Below are 21,473 nucleotides of genomic sequence, written 5' to 3'. Positions count from 1 at the left end.
GGTTCTGTTCTGTTGTTAACTATATGGTTATCTTTAATGAAGCAAAAGGCGGAAGTTCTTTAAAAATAAAACGAAAACGAAGAAAATATGCAAATATATTAAAACCACTAAAAACCGTCATAAGCACACATACGGTTACACACTTCCGATTAAAATGAAAACAAATTAATTCAATTATGGTTTTTACGATACACACGTAACTGGCCTACACTGGTGGGTCTTCTTAAACAGTTTTAACAGATCAAAACTTCGACCTTCAAACGCCTGCTATGCCTGAGACGAACTAAAATGAGGAATATTTTTTTAAAGTTTTTGCTTCCGAATAAAATCAATGCCCAAGATATCATTAAGAATACCAATAATGATAAAATCAATTGATTCTTCTTCCCCGTGGCGTATTCTAGTGCTTTGTATACTCACTAGTACTGAATAGCATATGATATGATCTTTAGATTTTATGCCTAACTATAGGTTCTTTTGACAAGGAGTATGTATATACGCGCAGGATAATTTTTGAGTTTTGTAATTGCAAATATTTGAGTTGATACGCGTTAAGGATTATTGAAATTAATGCCAAGTAAGGATCACTTGCAACGAGAAACGGTACAGTGAGAGCCATTATCTTAAAGACGGAGGGAAAAAACTGAATTTCAGGCTGTGTTGTTAATATGAGCAGTCACTCAATACACATGTCGCGAATACGTGTAACATAGAAAGAAGCGTTATAGCATTACCGGCTCAGCACTCAATGTAGCTACGAGAGTACACTCTGTTGCACTGCAATTTGAACTTACATTGCATTCACTGCAATAGATGGATGTGGTCTATTGTGAGTTACATGCTATCAAGCAATGCCAAAATATATCAAAATCCATGAGAGAATAGTTTTTCAAATTGTCATGTATTACAAAGTCCCTGTAGGGAACGTTAGACACATCCCTGCCTGAGCTACATGATGTTCTGAATTCATTAAACATATTTATACTTCTTTCGAATACTATTTGTCTGAATCCAACATACAGGCCCTGTTTGAGCAATAGTTCCGTTCTTGTAAAATTGGAGAGATGCAAAAAAATGTAGCTAATGTCTTGTGCGCCTTTTTGTACCCATCCCCGAGGCATGAGGATACATTCGTTGTGTCAAATCGTTTGCAAGGGCCGGAAGGAAGCTTCGTTGATCCATGTTCTTGATCAGCACCAAATTCTGTGTTGATTTAAGCCTGTCCGTATGTCCGTGTAAGTAGCATCTATGGCGAACATTAACCCGTTAGCGAAAATTGAGATATCGCGCCAAACATTTCAAAGAACACGCCAACAATCTCTACAAGTCTTTGAATATGAATCAATAATAAACAATAATCTTTGTCACCCTAAACATTTTTAGTTAAAATTAATGCAAGTTAATATCTAATATTATTATTAAATTTTCCTTTTATTCTCACTTTTTCATTGATCGCTATGAGTTAGAATTTATTAATTTTTTTTCTTTTTTTTTTTTTTTCTTTTGTTATAAGCTACCATTTGTGGTACATGGATATATTAATTTATTGTTTATTTAAGTCTTGACATGGACCCGCCTTTTATTATATCGAGCGACTCAAAGTTATTTGTTTCTCCGTCTGCACAGGTCGAAATTTTAAAAATATTTCCATGAAATCTGATGCACGGACGTGTTTTGAATTCAGATCGAAAGACATTTTCGACCGTTTCCCATAGAAAATCTTGCTTTGAAAAGTCTTAACACGAACAACTGTGGCATGATCGCGTATAGTATTGGCTATAACGTGAGCTGTGAGCCTACTATAGTACTGTGGTGATGTTTCCTTTTAAATTATTGCAGTACGTATCTCTAGTATAGACATTCATACTCAACTATTTCGAAATGTTGTTACGACTTGAACACACAGTTCGACGAGAATATCTCTCAGATATGCACGATGTTTAAGAATGATTACGTTTAAGAACTTATTTACCGTTATTTAAATTAGCTGCCTGCATAAGTAAATATATTTTCATGCTATGACTCACTAGAGAGCTATAATTTATAAATATTTCATGATATTTTAGAAATTATTATCAGTGAGGGCTTTTGACTTTGTTATACCTATGTTAACATGAATTATGACCAATGGCGTCTTTATGAATTATTGAGGCTGGTGATACTTTCTAAAAATACTGAATAGAATTAATTTTCATTTTATTTTTAAATTATAAAGAATTTAGGTAAACTTTTTGTATTTTTTTATTATTTTTATTTTTTATTAAGGTTTATTATTAAACAATTCTTTCGTTTAATACACGTGTGGATGGTATTACTAAAAACTTCACAATATTATGCCATTATAGTTTCTGTTCCGTACACACAAATGGACAGAAACACAAACACGCAACCACATGGAGAGATAAATTTTTTTTTTTAATCAGTTAATTTAATAGGTAAAGTTATTTAAACTGCGTCTTTAAAATAAAGATTGTTTTTTTGTTTGCTTGAATTAATTCCCATATTAAAATTGTTATTTTTCTTCTTTTTTTTTATTTTTTTTTTTTTTTGCAATCAGCTCAGTTCATAACTCTGGGAAAGTATGGGTTAATCAAAATTCTACGAGCGTAACAGTTTTCTCCCAATTTTGGGACAACCGATTTTTTTTCTTTGAAGAAAGAATCTCTCATATGTTGATACAATCCCAGAGTTTCGATCGAGCCATTTCGTAATGTCTCTGAAAAAACCGAAGCGATAATCGGATAAATTCCAATTACAGCATTCGAGACAGTTTCACGGATCGGTTGATTACATTCCCTAGCAATCGTCGTAATGCATTGCAACAAACTGGTCTCTTTGAGTGTAGTTTATAAACCTCGAAGCATAATAACATCAATGATTATATGTATGAAATCTTAAATCCCATCATCCCCCCACTTTAGGTTATTGTAAGAAATTTCCTTGAGTATGACAAATAACGAGCGCCAAATTTAGCAGTAGCTTTTTCTATTAACGTTATGTTAACGACACACATTAACAGTATATTTCAATGCTACCAGCAGGCGTTGATCATCAAAGTTCACTGCCTAATCTTTGAAAAATGAAGTTAAATAAATAAATATATAGAGGAAAAGGAATTAATTCCAGTAATCATTCATTGTTTTTGAATCAATTTTTTGTGTTTCTCTATCAACACTGTTAAATAAATGTATATTCATAATTTAACATATATGACATACAATTATAATAAATTAATGTATTAACAAGAGTCATGCAAAAGAGTTATGGGACCCCTTTTGAAGATTTCCGTCACACCATTGAACGCTTGCTTAAGACATTTTGGTAAACAAACTGAAAACAGTTAAATTAACTTTTAAACAAGCGTATACCTTTGCTTTAGAACATTTAAAAGGACAGCAAGATGTCGTTTAACTTTGTTTCAGTATTACGCAGTCTTTTAAAAATTACAGTAATACCATAAATGAAACTCAGAGCTAATTAAAGTAAATATACAGAAAATATGTTGAGAAAAGATTGCACGCTACAACTAGTAGAACTCTTCCCAATGGCATCTCTAGAGAATTAGAGTGCATGAAGATGAGGAACTAACTGCGTGTGAAGATGCGTATCGTAATGAACTTTGAGACGATACTCTAAAAAACACATTTATACAAATTGAGAGAACGCATGATCTTTATCTCATAATCATTTATAGTGGTGAAGCCTACTTTAGGTACACATATCTTCATGACAGTTTCGCAAACATATATATCTCAATGAACGAGGCCAGACCGAAACCTCTCCGTAATCCTTTTTTGGGATAAATTGGAGCAATTGGACATCCCTGATAAAGGATTTCAACAAGACGAGGCAACAGGTCGCAGCGGTCTGTGAAAAAAATCAAGATTCATGAGAGAGAGAAAGAGAGAGAGAGAGAGAGAGAGAGAGAGAGAGAGAGAGAGTTCTTAATAAAAAAGCAAACTTATCTCAAGTTCTGAAAACATCGACATATAATTAATACGATCCGTTTCATTCATTTTTTTATTTCACTTTTATATCTTACTTTCGATGCACTATATATTATCATTTAAATGACTTTTTCCAATTTATATCTCACAAATGCAAGTTATTTGTCATCTAAATATCAAATCTAAACAGAAGTGTTTTCGAATTTTTAGATATCTTTAATTTAAATTCTTAATTACATGTCATGTGTAATTATCTAAAACTGCATTAATACATTATTTCGAGATTTCAAGATTTAAGTGCTTACCATTTAAACTAACATTTTATGGTCTTGACTTTGCGGTGGAAAAGTGATTATTATCGCAACGGAAAAGTCAATCAAATCACTTACATATCTACAGACAGTAAATAAAATAAATAGAATATGAAACTACATATTTAAACATAGTCGTTGTGCCTATAAAGAAAAACGAATCTATGATTTGTAATAATTAAAATGTGAAATCAGCAGGCACATGGCTCAGTAATCGTACGGCAGTGCTTATAAAACGATATGTTACAGAATTGCTAAGCTATGAAAACGTTTACTGTTCTATAAATATTTCAACTTCAACAGATCGGTGCAACGAAATTGTTGGTTTGCATGTGCAGCAGTTATATATGACATGCGAAACTAAAGTTGTGTATAAAAAAAAAAAAAAAAAAAGCATTTTTTTTTTGTTTAGTGTATTATTCATGATCTAAAAAAAGGTTAACTGCATCACAGATGGTGTCATTCAACAACTATACAACAATATATATAAAAAAAAAAGTCCACTGCATGCAAACATATATACACATATACACACATATATACATACATGCATGCATATAGATATATATATATATATACATATATGTTGAAATGCATTTTCCAAAGCCAAACCCATATTTAGTATGTTTCAGTATTGGCTGCAGTGTTTACCAATTGAAACTGAATGTTAAGCACATCACCGCCGCAATGAGATAATTAAAATAATTTAACATAATTATTCCATTAAATACTTGTATAACACCAACAAAGATAACAAAAAAACAACAACAAAAATATATATTCGATAATTCTCTATATGTGCCTTAGTATTATCGCATTATAATATTGTAAAGAGAGAAGCGTTTTAAGAGTTCATAAATTTTTACTAAGAAATCGCTGCAATATTTATTTCCCTCCCATGACATTGAATTTTTATTTTGCATTTTAAGGAAACAATTGCAGTCTAATATGAATGAATGGATCACGATTTTTTTTTTTTTTTTTTTTGATAATTATCTCAATAATTCATTTAAAAGCCATGATTCATTTACCGCTTGTTAGCATTTGTGTTAAAGTCATTTAATGACAAATTTTCCAGAATCATCATCATCATTAAGGTATTAAAAATTAGTGTAATATATTCATACGCGACACTTGGAGGTCGAGAAGATACTAATTTCGTCGTTACCTTTTCAATGGCGTGAAACGCTCATGGGAGAGAACATTATGTTTTAATTGAATTAATTTCTTTAATTTTTTTTTCTTTCTCCAACTATTTTGTATTGACATGTCTTTGGAATGTAATTCCCCTTCATTTATATATACCAATAGTGACTTTAAAGGTATATTATTTAAAAGATAATTACACCCTACATCATTTGTGGTAGATACATATTAAGTTTTTGTGATTACATGAAACACTCCCGCGAGCTGAAATAAGACCAACTTCTGCTGTATCAATCGATTAAGGATCATTTTTTGAATTGAATTAAGTCTCTCTATTTATCATATCGTGTCATATCTGTATATTAACTTCATTCTCATGGTTACTAGTACTCTGTAATTTTTTTTGACTTAAGTACAAATGCTATTGGAAGTAGATACGATCAGGTACTTTTGCGACTACACCTCATAAAACGCCTTATGAAAGAAAGAGTTATTGTAAGTAAAATATTTTAATATATATTGCGACAAAAATCAATGAAAATAACACCTTGGCATTAGTAAACGATAAATGAATGTCTTCGAAACAGTCCGCAGTAATGGACGCTTACGGGGAATAATATTCAGCATATAGACCATCTTTTTGACAGTTTAGGGAGTCCAGGAGTTATTTTAAATAAACCTATTTACGATAGAAATAATTTAGAAAGAGTAAAACTAAGTGTTATATGAAATGATAGCCAAAGAGTATCGGGAGGACCGCAATCAAAAGCATTAAGGTATCGTTTCTTCTATTATATTAAGGGACAAATCGCACATTTTGTGGTGTAACCACCTGTTTTGGGCGTCCAATCCATTCAGCTCGTATCGTTCTTCATAAAATCCCCTTTAAAGTCAGTAAATTGCTGGCAAATACTTTCCGCGAAGGGGACTTTCCGTAACATTTTTCAAGCCTACGTTCGATATGAACGGCATATGTTTCCACCTAAAAGCAATATTTTATCAGTACTGGAAACTCGAATTGTTTCACTATTTTGAGAACAGCGGAAATAATGGCACTAAAACTCGACTAACTCGTAAAGAAACAAAAACAAAAAACTCATGACATTTTGACATGGGTCGCTTGAGGGTTATCGCTTTCTATTAATAATATGGATTTTTTGTTAAACACAATGTATATGTGTTAGTCCCAGGAATTTTTAATCGATAGATTCAAAGAAAAACGATATTCAGTCAAAATTTTGTTACTTCCGCAACAGACCGTAGAATAGTTTGATGTCGGAGGCTTAGTTTTCAAACTTTGAAGAATTTAAAGTGATTAAAGTCGATTAAGTGGATTTTTGTCATCCAAGGAATGTGACATGGACTTTTTTAAGTGGTTTTACGCAAATTATTAAAGCTCTGTTTGGATCAACTTTGTTACTAAAATCCGTGAAAGACTCGCTTCTTCTTAAAATGGCAAAATATTATTACGAAAATCCCAAATTCAGTTAACATCAGCTATGTAATTTTCGTAATAAAAAATTCCCTAAACCAAATGAGCATTCGCAGGCGCCTAATGAAGCTGCAGGCCGATGAAAACGATTAGCGGAAAAACTTAAAATATTTGTAAAAAGTAGAATTAGTCTGACAAGAACGTAGAAGTTGAGAGTACGGCCAAAATAAATTGTAAATAAATATTTCTACTGTTGTGAAAGACAAAGTAGTAAAATAAAAGCACTTTGAAGTGCATTTCTCTTGATCAAAATATTTACGATCTAGTGATGCGGACTGTATCGTAGCAAAAGCGAATTTCATAACAATATTAAAAAAACTATGCTGCTATTCAAGACCTTGAACCTGTGAAAAATTTTTATATGCCAGTAAACTTAGTTCATCTTTAAGACGTAGAGCGTAGACGTTCCAGACGGAAAATCCAATTTGAAAATTTATTGGAGTCATATTGCGCAGGTGCGATAGTGCGATAAGTAAGGCGCATGCTTAGTTCCAATTGATTATGGATACATAAGATTCGACTTACGATGAGTTTATCGTAGAATGCTAATTTGCGGCTTCTTCAATCCTTTATTCGCTTATATTTTCTGAACAAATTTATTTCAATAAATTCTGATTAATATTTCTATATAATTAAGAATTTCTACATTCATACGTACAATACAAAAAATTCTTAACAATTTGTTTACTCTACAAGTATTTATTATAAGCAATTCCTCTGAAATCATAAATTCTTATGACACGAAATAAATGGCATCATTACATGAGCGAGTCTGTTGTAAGCGACAGCGTATAACGTCTTCATCGTCAATGGAGATATAAGCAATTTTTTGTTTTTTTTTTTTTACGTTTTTTTGCGCACCTCATATAATAAATCGCTGTTTACAAAAGCTGGACTTGCTTAGCCTTAACATCAACTCAAAACGGATTAAATTTTAATAAAACGTGTCTACAGGTTACTGTGTTCATCTCTTTATAACATTTCAGATAAGTTATAAGCAACCATGGGATAAAAGTCACGAGAACAGTTGCTAGTAAAAGTTTTAAGCTAAGAAGATTGTGTTCAAAGATAAAAGTAGAATCTTTTGTAGTCAAAATTTTAAGTAAAATTGTTAGTTTAAAGATAAAAGCACTTTGTAAATATTTCATTAAAAGGCTCACTATAAGCAAACGCTTCCTAAATTCAATTGATTTTACTAACTACCTACCGTTACGTATCTTCATAAACTGGCCAACAGCGCGCTTTCTTTGTCTACATTTTTTGCAAACAGGCTTGACCTCTTCTTAGAAGCTTAAAATCTACTTCTACTTATCCCTATTTGCCAGACCAGCCCGATTTTTCCTCTTTCGAAAGATTCCCAATCAATTTAGTACTTCACTATGGAGCTTCTTCCTTTCCCTTGTGAGTGAAGCCCCACAAAACAGGTTCACAATTTTTCTAACCCTTTCTCCTACCCCGTCTGGCTTGTCCCTTAAGTTCAACCTAGTACTTTTCTAATTTATATAGCTCTCTTGCAAACACAGCATTTTTTTAATCAATTTGGTAGCCCATAGCCCTTTGAATCAATCTATTTAGCTTAGCGTCGTCCTAGGCAGCATAATTCTTCTCTAACCAGTTTAGCATATCATTAGCTATCCATTATGTTCTTAGTAAGCGCCTTTCTAATAAATTGGATTCATGCCAAATTAATCGAAAGGGTTCATAAACAACGAATTCTCTCCCTAACGTGCTTTTAAGATTCATGAACTTAGCTTTGTGTATTTGTTTGCATTGCTTTCTCCTGCTCTTTTGCATAACAATGTATGCATATCCAGCTTCTCTCTATGATAAATACTATATGTAAAATGACTTCATAAATCAGTAGAATGGATTTTATTAAAATGTTTCAACATGTTCAGAGATGCCTTGGTAAAATAAATACATATTGATTGATTTAAGAGTTTCAGGTAAAATTTACCAAAACATCTGAAATAAATTACAGCCGAACTAAAAAAACGCTTTATTAACTCATAAATACTGCTCTCATGGCAAAATGATATAACGCGACCGGCAGACAATGAGTTATAAAGATACAAATCGTTACAGTCAATAATAATTCACTTTGGGTTATGTATTTAACAAACTGGAAAAAAAAAAAGCACAAAACTAACAAGTGCTCAGGGAGCTATATGCAACAAGTAATGCGTACTTGTTGGTGTCATCACGTACAGCACAAATTAAACGTAATATAGCGGAAGGAAGATGCAATCGTTTTGAAACGAATCTCAAGCACCTGTCGCATAACGCTTAACACTGGACTTAAAGTCACTATCACTAATGTTTCTCATCAATCGCATAGAAGTGAGCGAATCCCCCATCAGACGCTAAAAACAAAGTTGAAATATTTCTTCAGCAGGAACAAACTTTGGTAGGTTATTAAGCATATATTTAAATGGTTAACAAAAAAAAACGGCCATTTTTCAAGAATATTAAAAAATAATAACATGGAGGCGCTCCTCGCTGAGCCATTTGTATATCAAAAGGCTCTGCCGCAAGCAGTGTCACTTATGCGAATTTTCATTTAAAGCAAAAAAATCATTTATTTATTCTATTAAATATTCTACTATTTATTTATTTATGCCATTTATGTCTATAGCCAGCACAAATTCGCAGGAGATTTGAAAAGTATTGGACTTTGCTTGATTCGCGAATACTTTAAATAAAACCTCCAATTTTCGAGCAACGAAAGGCAACCTTTTGTCGCTTAAATTATCTTATCAGAAACATTTGAATCACTTCCTTTTATAATAATGTTGTAAGAGACATCCCTGAAATGGAGAGAGAGAGAGAGAGAGAGAGAGAGAGAGAGAGATAAGATTGAAAATTGCGAGTGATACGCTCTGGATCGTTTCGAAAAATCGTGTTTTCATGAAAAACATTTTTGTAAATTTTTATATGTCTTATAATAAACATGATTTCATACTCTGCACCACTTGTCTGTCCATCTGTCCGTCTGGCCGCCTTATATAAATATATTCAACCTACAGGTCGTCATTTTTGAGGCATTTTGATGAAATTTACTACATTGACATGTTTTGGCCCAGAGAGGAGCACTATTTCGAATGTTTCGGTGTGGACCACTTTTCCCACCACGTCCCATATAATACCTTATTTTGAAAAGTCGTAATATGAATTACTGCATTAAGTAAAATGGTGTAGAGTAAAGGGCTAGCTGTGTCCAATTACAATGTTTTTATATGCTCTATTATAATAATTTTTTCTCAATTTTTACCATAAGTCCGCAATCTAGCTATCGTTACAATGCTCGGTTATGTTCAAACATTCTTTCCCATTCGTTTTCTTTTGAAGATTTCATGTCACTGTCCTCGTATCAACCATATTCAGAATCAGGAGAAGTTTGATTCTCTGTTGGTCCCCAGGCGATACTGATCCGTAATATTGATATGAATCGAAGTCTTTACAATTTCTTGAGTCGTACATAAAGTGGTGGGTGCCAAAGATTCGTTCCAAACATAGTCTACAACTTTCTGACATATATTGTTATTATCGTTATTACTATATATGTATAAACAAACAAGTATGTATCTTTTACAGGCTAATATAAATAAATTTTTTTCATAAAATATGTTATTAACATATTTTTTCTTATTTTTTTCATTTCGAAAGATTTTTGATGATCTTGTCGATGGCCTTCTTTACACAGAAATGTGGTAAGTACTTGGATTAATTTCCATCCATTTTTTCGTTTTAAAAGAGTTTACAGCATACTATAGATATGTTAATCAAAATATTGCAATAAAGAGTGGATGCAGTATGGAATTCGATTCATGTGACAGAAGTGTGTCCTTAAACAATCAAGGCCGCCAATTGGCGAATATTGCCAGAATATCCATTTGTCCCCTTTTAATGCATTTGTAAACAATCTCTGTTTTCTTACTGCCAATATAATTACGACTAACGTATCAGATCAATAATTTCCGGGACTGCATCATAGTGTTCATTTCTAAAAAAAAATTTATATTCTCTACAGTAAACGCCATTCAGGAAACGACATCCGTCAAAATATCATATCATTGCGATCGTTTATTTATAAGTTATGATGGATTCGCTGAGTTTAGTAAGTAACGAAACCCATCGGGTAAGTTACTCACGATTACCAACGCTCCCTAGCTTGCAAGATAATCCCACGAGTGAGACGACGTATGCCAAGATTGGAATACCGGGTATGAAAGTGTGGGTACCATCCAAACCCTGTCCTCACCACAAGGCAAGACCTATCTGCATCTCTTTGGGAGTAAACACAGCCACCACGACTACTCCCCGAGGTGCCGCACTCAACAGCCAGGACTCACGCGATGCTTCCAGCGAAGCATCCGCGCTGCTTTCACTTCCCTTAAAACGTCCTCCTAAGTACATATGATTTATTTGTAAGTGAGCAATCTGGCACGCCATTCAACTAATTCCTCCTTGAATTTTAATATACAAGGAGGAGATATCAACCCAACATAGTTGGGTATAAACTTACATTACTATTGCTCTAGGGCCTCCAATAAGTCGCGGACCTGTTCATTGAATCTTGACCCTTCACAGTAGCTGGATTCTTAGTAGAGAAGTCTAAAAGCAGACGACTCCAATACTTTCCATGACCTTTCCAAGTTTGTGTTTCCGTAGCTGGGATCGTTCTTCGTGTAGCAGAGACCTTCGCATATAGCCGCTGATCATAGAGAGCCTTTTTACGGTCGTGTAGCTGTTTTGCATCTATTCGTAGGTTGCTCGTAAAGGAGGTTGGATTATCAGTTATCTTAATCGTAGTTTTTCTTAGTGGAATGAACGGCCACATGTCGCCAGTATGATAATATTTCAAGAAGTATGTAGAATCCGAAAGAAATTTACTGACCTCTGCTCAATTTGCTTTATCTTATTTGAGAATTCTCCGTTTCGGTACAGTGGTAAAAATAAACATTAGTATACGAAGACGGTATCTAAATAGTGCAGTAATCCAAGTTGCCGAGAGGTACATGGATCTTAAATTCGTATATAACTGGGTGAGAAATAGAGAGAGATCTGGGATAGTTTGATGCAACCCATCAATGCTAGGGTTGTGCGTTAATTCATTAGTCCATTGAGCCAAGCGGTTTTTAAATCCTTCTACAGTGTTCGTGTTGTGATCCTTTGGAGTGATACTTACTATGTCTATAGTTTTCAGCAGTAATATGGAGTAATGTAACAACACTACCTGCAAATAGTCAAAAATCTCGATACTATATTCCTGGAAAAAATGTAGACAATGGCCTTGTAAGAAAATAAAAGTGCGCAATGATGGAATCGGAGCTTACTGCCGAGACTCTCCGAAAAACCGGAACAATTAATTCAATAACTCAAAGGATAGAAAGATTCTGAGTCGAGCTGAGTTTTGCAAAGAAAAAAAAAAAAAAAAAGTGCAAAAACTTATCTTATTATCTCCACTGATAAACTAAAGAATAATGGTCCGATTTTTTTAACTATAAAACCGTTATCTAACATAAATTGACCAGTTCTTGCGCCTTTTGCCGAGCTGCAATATCACATACATTACCTTGACAAGTTTTGTTTAATGCAAGAATTCATGGTAAAATCAATTACGTTTAATAGTTAAACTCACAAACACACCCAAACTAAGCGGCGCGCGCATTCAAAAACATCGCGTAGGAGTTAATTTATAAGCCGCAAGCGCGATATCAAATTGAATTTAGGTTAGCCATCGAATCTGACAGACAGTGTTAATTGAAAGAAAAGCGAATTATACTAAAAAGTTGAATTAAACTATCAAAGAGATAAAGCGAAAAAATAAATACGTAGATAAAAATATATTTAATCCATTTATGCGGTTTTTTTTATGTGTTAAGGTAAATGGATATATATATATATGTTTGCATGTATATGTATATATATATATATATGTTACAAAACTGTTGGTTGTTTTAAAAGCATTCGCACTAGTTCTTGCTTAAAAGATTGTTTTTTTTAATTAAAGAAATCACAAAATTTATATGCAGAAGTTCTTCTCCTAAACCAATTCGTTTATATACCCATTAGCGAAAAATACGGGTATGTTTATACTGTCATAATATTTGCAGCATTCGAAAGGAAGCTTCAAATGGAGTAGATATATTCTTGATCATTTTTGAATGCAAAATTTTGAATCGATCTATCTCTGTCCATCTGTCCGTCGGTGAGTCTATGTCGATAGTGTTGTTGGCACTCTCTTGGTCGCAAAGTTAAGACAGCAACTTCAAATTCGCGCAAAAACACTCAAAGTGCTTGCACCCAAGTTAAAGTGTTAAAGCTGGGCCAAATTGGTCAAAGGGCCGTCCTGCACCGAAGCGTAAGCTCCAAGCACCTCTGGTTTTCTAAAGTTTTTACTCATTATGGAAGACAGTCTACTGCAATTTTCTAAATTTATTTTATAGCGCATCCTATAGAACATATTAAAAAGTGGGTGGGTAAAATCAGCCACACGCCCATATAATTTGTAACTAATCAAATTGTCATTTTTTTTAAACTTTTTCAACGCTTTCTACGTACATTGATTACTTATAAAGCAAACAAAGCCGAATATTGAAAATTATTTTATACATTTTTTATATGCTTACACGTGAAGATTGCAAGCGAAAAAATGGCTAACCTTCATCTATGACTACTAAAACACCTTAATATCGGGAAGCAGTCACAGATGAAGATTTAAAGTTTTCCGCTCGTCTTAAGCTCTCTTCGATTAGGTTGGATCAATGGATGTCCCCTCTTTGCATAACATGACGACAGTCGGAAAGATGTAAGGAAAACGAAGGAGATGGGATGGATACCTTGTGGATGTGGATACGTTACCAATCGGTAAATATTATACCCTTATCAACTGATCATCCCCTATACCTATGACGAAAGTAAACTCTCTACCGCACTTGGGATTTGAAACCGCGAACACAGACTTTGCAATTGCCATTCTTAACTACTCGTCATACAGATTTTTTGCTAAATAGGTAGTAACGAATGCGAAAGCTAACTCTCAATTACGTAATTAGCCGCATGATGCAGTAGTAGTAGTAACGGGCAATATCAATTTTATCCTAACGCAGCGTGATAAGGCAGGAATCGGTAAGATAAAATGAATGGTGTGGCGGGTATACAAGATCCAGCCACAGCCGATTATAACGCTCTTACTTGTTAATGATCCATTAAACTCGAATCGTTGCTTTTAAAATTTTTTTTGCCTTTTTTAATTTCGTACATTTGCATAATTCTTTTAACGACAACATTTCTCTTAGAAAGTAGCAACTAATGCTTCTGAAGAGTTTATTACAATTATGCTATAGATTAGTGTACTATATATATATATATATATATGTATATATATATATATATATGTGTGTGTGTACATACATATGTGTAGGTATAGAGGATAGGTCGGTATCATTTTTTATTATACATTGCGGTCTACATCAAATATTGGTTTTAATGCACTTATATATATCATTGCTGCTCTGCTATTGTGACTGTAGCTCTGCTATTGGGTAACGGGTTTGCTCGTTTAAGTCTCTATTTTTATTTACTCATTTTTTTTATATTTTTTTTTTTATATTTTTTTTATTACTTTTATTACTGTTGTATGGAAAATTCATTCATTTGCCTATAATTTAATGTTTCATTTTGCAAACAGATATACGCCGCGCTTTTAGAAAACAACTTTATTTCAAAACATCTTGGCTGAGTCATCAATGATTAATTGATTTTGAATTTGACAAAGAAAACACAGAAAAATCACCGAAGAATAATTTCCCCACCTATGTTCAATATCCTCGATAGCTTATTTAGAGGGAGAACCGCCAAGCTATGATATATTGGCGAGTTATGATATATCGACACGGCCAAACAACTCGGAGTTTCTCAGAGCGAAGTCTCGCATTTCTGGATGCATATTTCAGTGTCATAACGGCGTTCCACTCGCTGTAGACATGAAGTAAATATAGTTCGTAGTAGAAATCGAGAGTGAGAAGAGTAGAATTATTTTTTGCATCAACTCAATGCTCTGTCCTAGATCGCTATACAAATAAATTACAGAGCGATACATTCGCGGACATAACCGGCAAAGAAGCACCGAAATGCAAGTTTTATCTATGCTACCCATTTTATTCGTAAAGTATTCCAGAACTTTTTCACAAATATTTATTTTTTGCACTGTCAATATCTTCCGCCTACATCTTGACATTTTTCATACCAAAAGTGAAAAAAATCAGAGAAATATCAAAGACGACGAACTCACGCCAGACTTGCTATATCGCAATTAATTCTTAGCGTCCCTTGCACTTAGCACAATCCACCGACTGCGAGTATATAAAAAAAAAAAAAGGAAAAAAAACAAAGGGTTTCATATCATGATCATAAACTATTCTCCCAAGCGGTCATTGCTTTGCAATGAGAATGAAAAAACAAATAAAAAATTCTGAAAAAAATAGTAAAAATGGAATTTTTATGTATAACACCTTAAGTGTACATACAATAATTGCTACAATATACAGCAATTGAAAATATGGGAATACGGAATACATTCTTTGCAAAAATATATGAGAGAAATAAGCAAAAGAAAATAAGAGAAATTTAAGGAGATATAGAAAATTGTTTACCTATAGGTATTATGGAAAGAAATTCATTGAAATCATTGATCCTCAGTTGCACATGCACTTGCATGACATTCCATTGGGAAAGGCAAGACAATTATTATTAGAATTAATGTCATTATCATAATCGATGGAAGTTGAATGCTAAGATAACAATTTGGCAGAGTTTTCTATTTGTGGCTTCGTTTGATTTACCAACAAATTTCATCAATTTTTTAATAAAATTGTTAAGAGGTTAATTGAAAAAAATTCAATTAAATTAAGTGTTTACTCGAATAGCAAACATGGCAAAACCGTGGTCATACAAAATGAAGAGGTTTTAATTTACTTACTTTGCTACTTTGCTACTTTGTTTGTCTTCATTTAAGATATTTCACTTTGTTTTTTCTTTCTTTTTTAATTATAGATGTTTCCTTATGTCAATTTATTAAATTATTTGACGATTGCTGCCCAAAGAAGATTATGTAGTCTAAAATGTATTAAGCCGTCTGCTTATTAACCTTAATATTTAGACGTTTTCAAAACTCAGAGCATTGAGTACTTCGATACCATGTATATAGTGACAAAAATCAAGCCTGATTGAAAATGAATAGCTGAAATCTTAATCTTAGTTCCAAGTTCCAAAAATATGCTTTGCCGCTCTGAGCAGAACTCCCTGATCCCCCTCATCAATTCGTTTCAACAAAAACCTAAACGATTTTCATATATATTCTCAGGCATTGGCGGATAGTTAATACCCACTCAAACTACGGGAACAATGATCGAATCCGAAGATTATGGAATCAACATAATGAGAACTATAACTTGATTGGCTTTGACGAGAGTGATTTTGTCGCCACATCGAAGATTATTAAATCCTTGAATATTCTGTGACGTTATACTAAATCAGTTCTTGTTGGTGATCGGCTGAAGCATATTCTTGGTGATGGTTAAAAGCCCATTTTGGTTCGCGCTCCGCACGTTAGACCGAGATGGTGGGAAATGTATGGCTGTGGGGTGAATCAAGTCAAAAAAAAAAAATAAATAAATATTTTTCTTCCTGAAAATGAAGAGAAACTCTAGAGTTTATATTTGTTAATTGAAATTTAAATCCAATTGGATTCCCTTGAAAGAATAAAAAAAGGTTTGGGAAGACTTATAAACCCCATATATATAACAATTATTTTCATTGAATTTCCAAGAGACCTTATAGCGATGGGATTTGTAGGATTCAATATAGTTCACAAACAGGGAGTTTCTTTTCTTGTCCTTATAATAATTATTGTATATTTTTTTGCAATGGTTCAAAACTTTTTAGAAAATATCGTATTTTTCGATTACATATGTACGATGTGACTATTTAAGCAAATGCTTAGGAGACTATTAGCCTTCAACTCTCATTTTGTGGTGTTAAGTTTAACATAGAAACGAGGGGGCCGTGTCTCTATGAAAGCAACAACGATAAAAACAACAGCAACAGGATTGGCAAATAAAGAAAAAAAAAATTTTAAAAAAAGAAGAAGTTGTTTAAATTAAACGTCATGGGAATTTATTGTAAATAACATACAAACGTACAATGATGCGACCACACTGTATGAATATTATAGGCATGATAGTAGAGTCCATTTTGCCGGCAAATAAAAACTCCAAACCAGGCCATAATCAACGACAAAATCTTGGGGAAATAAAGAAACAAATAAATGCTTGCAGCTTTAAAACGTAAGTTGAATATCTCTCTTCTCCTCTATGTTCTCTTTTTCTTCTCCCTTCCTTATCATTATCTATCTTTTTTTATTACAATTTACACTTTTTCAACTTGGTGTTGTTGTTGTTGTTGTTGTCTTTTTTCTTTTTTTTTCTTTTTTTTTTTTTTAAGCTCATAGAATATAGTTGCATAGCCAATGTAACAATTTTTAAATAATCAAGAGATGTTAAGATCAAACATGAGATAAATGCTCCAAGCGGGTATTGGGCGTAAATGAAGCAACATTAAATAGAGATACAAATGTACAATGCACGCAAATAAACTCTTTTTTTTCCAACTGATGAAGTGTTAATGATTAGAAAATAAAGGCGATAAGTATTTCAAATAATTCTTTTGCCTTTTCTTGTATTTTTTTTACTTTATTTATTTATTTATTTTTTTTTTTGTTTATTTTTGTTGCCAACACTCTCAAGTGTCGATTAAATGCAAAAATAAAAAAATGGAAAAGAAGAACTACTTTTAGATAAATATCCTCAAGCTTGCAAGAGATCAAAAGAGTGCGCATCGTATAAAATTAACTGTAAAAATTTAATATTTATATCCTCTACAAGAAGATATATTCAGTTTATTAGCGAGTTCATAAGCATCTCACTTATCTCGCTTAAATAAGAATACATTATGGATAAGGGTTTAAATCAATGCATGCTAAGGTCATTTATAACGGAAAATTAAGCTTTTCTTTCAAGGAAATAAAACTTAGTTACAAAATAAATGATAAAATACTCTTTATTATAAATATCCCTCTACGAGTTTTGCGACCAGTGAAGTGCTCTCCTGTTAATCGTATCAAAATTAGTTTCACAAAAAAACAGAAAAAAAAAAAATAAATAAATAAATAAATAAATAAAAGTAATTTGCGCAAGCATATAATTTTCATATTTCGCGGAAACTTCTAGAATATCTATATCTATTTTCTGATGAAAACGCATCCATACGATATACAGGTGTCGGATATCCCGAGTTTCCGTTATATTCATAACATTCGTATTCATTTATAAGCTTTAATTAATAAAATTAAATTGCTCTGAGAATATTGTGTAATAATTTTTATTTTATATACTTTGCTTTTTTTTTCTTTTTTTTTTTTTTTTAATTTGCGCAGTTAAACTGTTAGAAAAAAATTTCATTTCTTAATTTTTTCGTTATCTTCACAGACGGTTGACTGACTGAATAATTATTTACAAAGACTCGTGCTTGCGTCTCATCTCCTCTTTTCAAACGTTTAACACACTGCTTATATACATATATATATATGTATATATATATATATCTCTCTCACTCACACACTTCTCAAGCTTTTCAAGCAATTTTCTATAGTCAATTATAAAGGATAAGTAATCACATGTAAGTTTGCAAGCAAACAACAGATCATGAACAAAAATTAAAAAAAAAAAAATAAAAAGAAATGATTTATAATTTTCATTTCATATATCAAACAGCTAAAGCACAATGAGATCGTTATCTTAAATCTTGCGAACAACACGCACTTGGGTCTTTAGAACAAAAATCTCAATTCACTGGTGTTACGCTTTGTTGATGAAAAATGCCACTTAAATATATGCGATTACCGCTTGTATATGACGCCGACTTTGTATTGCGAGAATGAAATATGAAACATATTTAAGGTGGTTTTGGTAAAAGTTAATGATTACCGAATGCAATAACACGATGCACACTCAAAAGCACTGTTACCATAAGTGATAAATTACATGTCAATGCTCTCCAGCATTATATAATCATCATTATGTTCTAGTTTATAATCTAACAAGTTTCGAAAGCATATGACATAAGCTTATGTTTGTTAACAAAGAAAAAAGAAAATGTGATTATTAGCAATAATTTCCTGCACTCTTTTCGGCGATTAAGTTAAGTTAATTTTCAGTTTATTTTATTTGTATTCATTCCTTGTTCTCTTTTTGTTTAACTCATAATAATCACTTGGGAACAATAGATTTATTGCTCATTAAAGTGAAGAGAAGTTTGTTTTGCTTTTTGTTAGCCTAGCTCCTAGATCTTCCTACAGAGGCAAATGTGACTATCGGATCAGCCAGTGAAGAGATGCAGTGGCAATCAGAAGCATCAATATCTGGCGAATAAGGCGAATTATGTTATGCCGCTAACGAGTAAAGACCTGTAGAGACCGATTCAATTGACAATTCGTTTTCTATCGTTATTGTACTGGGGAGGTGTTGTATTCTCGTATCTTTAGGCATGCGGGATATGTTTTCTTTGCAAAATTTATTTCATTTGCATTGCTATTGCTGTCTACTCTTGTACCAACTGCCGATTGTTTCACAAATTCATCAATTAAACGTTTCATCTCTATTTTGTACAATATTTCGCTCCATATAGTTAAATATAACACATTGCTCAATTAGTTCGTAGGATAATATAGAGATGTACGATGACTGATGGATAAATCCATACGAATTTTAGATTTTAATAGCAACCTTCAAACGAAATGTATGAAAAGTTTAAATTGCACAAAAAGTTCATTCGTTAATAGTAGTAAGATCTATGTGATATCTCCTACAAACTTATTGAGTGTAGCGTTGTTATGTCTGATTTGAAGTCTTTTCTGGGAACTGGATCTTTTCTTTAACATTTCTTCTGTATTTTATTTTTTTCTTTAATTCAACAATTCATGATGCACGTGGAAGCTTACGGCGTATATGTCGTTTCTTAGGAAGTGTGGAGCTGCTAGAAAGCAACTAAAATATGAAATAAAAGAAATTAATTCATCAATTCGCTCAATATAACAATTCATTCTTGATTAGATGGAGTTGCATGACTCAAAAGCTTAACCTTAAGTGTACTTATAAAATATATATATATATATATATATATATATATATATCATTATTAGCCGCAACTCTCTTCCTCCTATTATATAAGTTCTTTATTTAAAATTTTTTTTTTACAAAACTTTTATGCAATAAGCGTTTGTTTTCATATTATTTTCAAAGACAAGTTAAAAATTTTTTTTGTTTCTTTTTGTTTTTGTTTTTTTTTTTTAATATGCAAAATATTTTGGCGCATTATAAAGAACTTCGTGATCAAATTGACCATTTAACGGCATGGTAGCTGGAAGCTCTCAAGCGTACATGTGCGGTTTCTTTTGAAGTTCTTGGCTTTTTATTTCGTGTCGTGTGTATTCAGGCATAAGTTTCGCAGTCAAACTGCATATGCAAGTATGAAATGAGTACTTGATTTTGTATACTTGAAAAAGAAATAACATCATTGATTTCATTATCCCTAGAAGAAGGTTTACCTCTCTTTTTTTTTTTTTTGAGTAAATCTTTCATAAGTTTGCCATTAAGACTAAAACAAATAGTCATCATCAATGGTTTTAACTCACTTCGTTTAGTTATAAATAGACCCGTATACTGGTATACTCCTCCGTGACGATCCAGCATCGTATTTACGAAAAATCGTAAATATTATGTTTGCTTCGTTAATGAGGAATGACAGCATACACGATCTAAAGTTTGTATTTTTTTTTTAAAATCAAAAAATGCGTGAACCTTTTAAGTCTCTTTTTAAAAAAAGGCTTAGTACCCGTAAGCATCTGAATATCCAGAAGAGTAAATCAGCTGAGATTTAATTCTCCCAAGAACAATTTCTTGAGTCTAAATCTAATACGATGATCGGGAAAACCATTAGTTTCACGGAAAAATTTAATGAACAAATATATATACCCTAGGGTAAGAATAACCAAAAAAATTTTAATTCAGTTCAATTTAACTCAGTGCACGGATCAAACGAAATCTACGAAAGAAATCAGTTGTAAGGTCGAGGTTTTTGTCCGCCATAGTTACCAATTACTGTAATTATGGCGATTTTGAGAACTTCTATGCACTCATAGACGATCCGAATACCCACCCTGACATCTTTGACAATAGATTTAATATACCCATTCACTCCGGTACTCTCGTGGGTAATAATAAAATATGAAAAGCCTTTAAAAAGTCTTATGAACTGACATATACTCAAGTTATTTCTATTATTTGAGCTTAATATTTTTTAGACAAACTAATGGCGTTCTTACTTGTTTTATTTACAATTCATAATATTTGGGTTGGTTTAAAAAAATTGTTGTGAAAAATTTCAAAAATTCGCTTGCGTTACTTTTCTTTCCTTTGAATGAAACAATAAAGCAATAAATCAATCACAAGTTTTGCT

Source organism: Glossina fuscipes, unplaced genomic scaffold (assembly GCF_014805625.2).
Source record: "Glossina fuscipes isolate IAEA_lab_2018 unplaced genomic scaffold, Yale_Gfus_2 0, whole genome shotgun sequence".
NCBI lineage: Eukaryota > Metazoa > Arthropoda > Insecta > Diptera > Glossinidae > Glossina > Glossina fuscipes.
Note: the sequence above shows the minus strand (reverse complement) of the source record.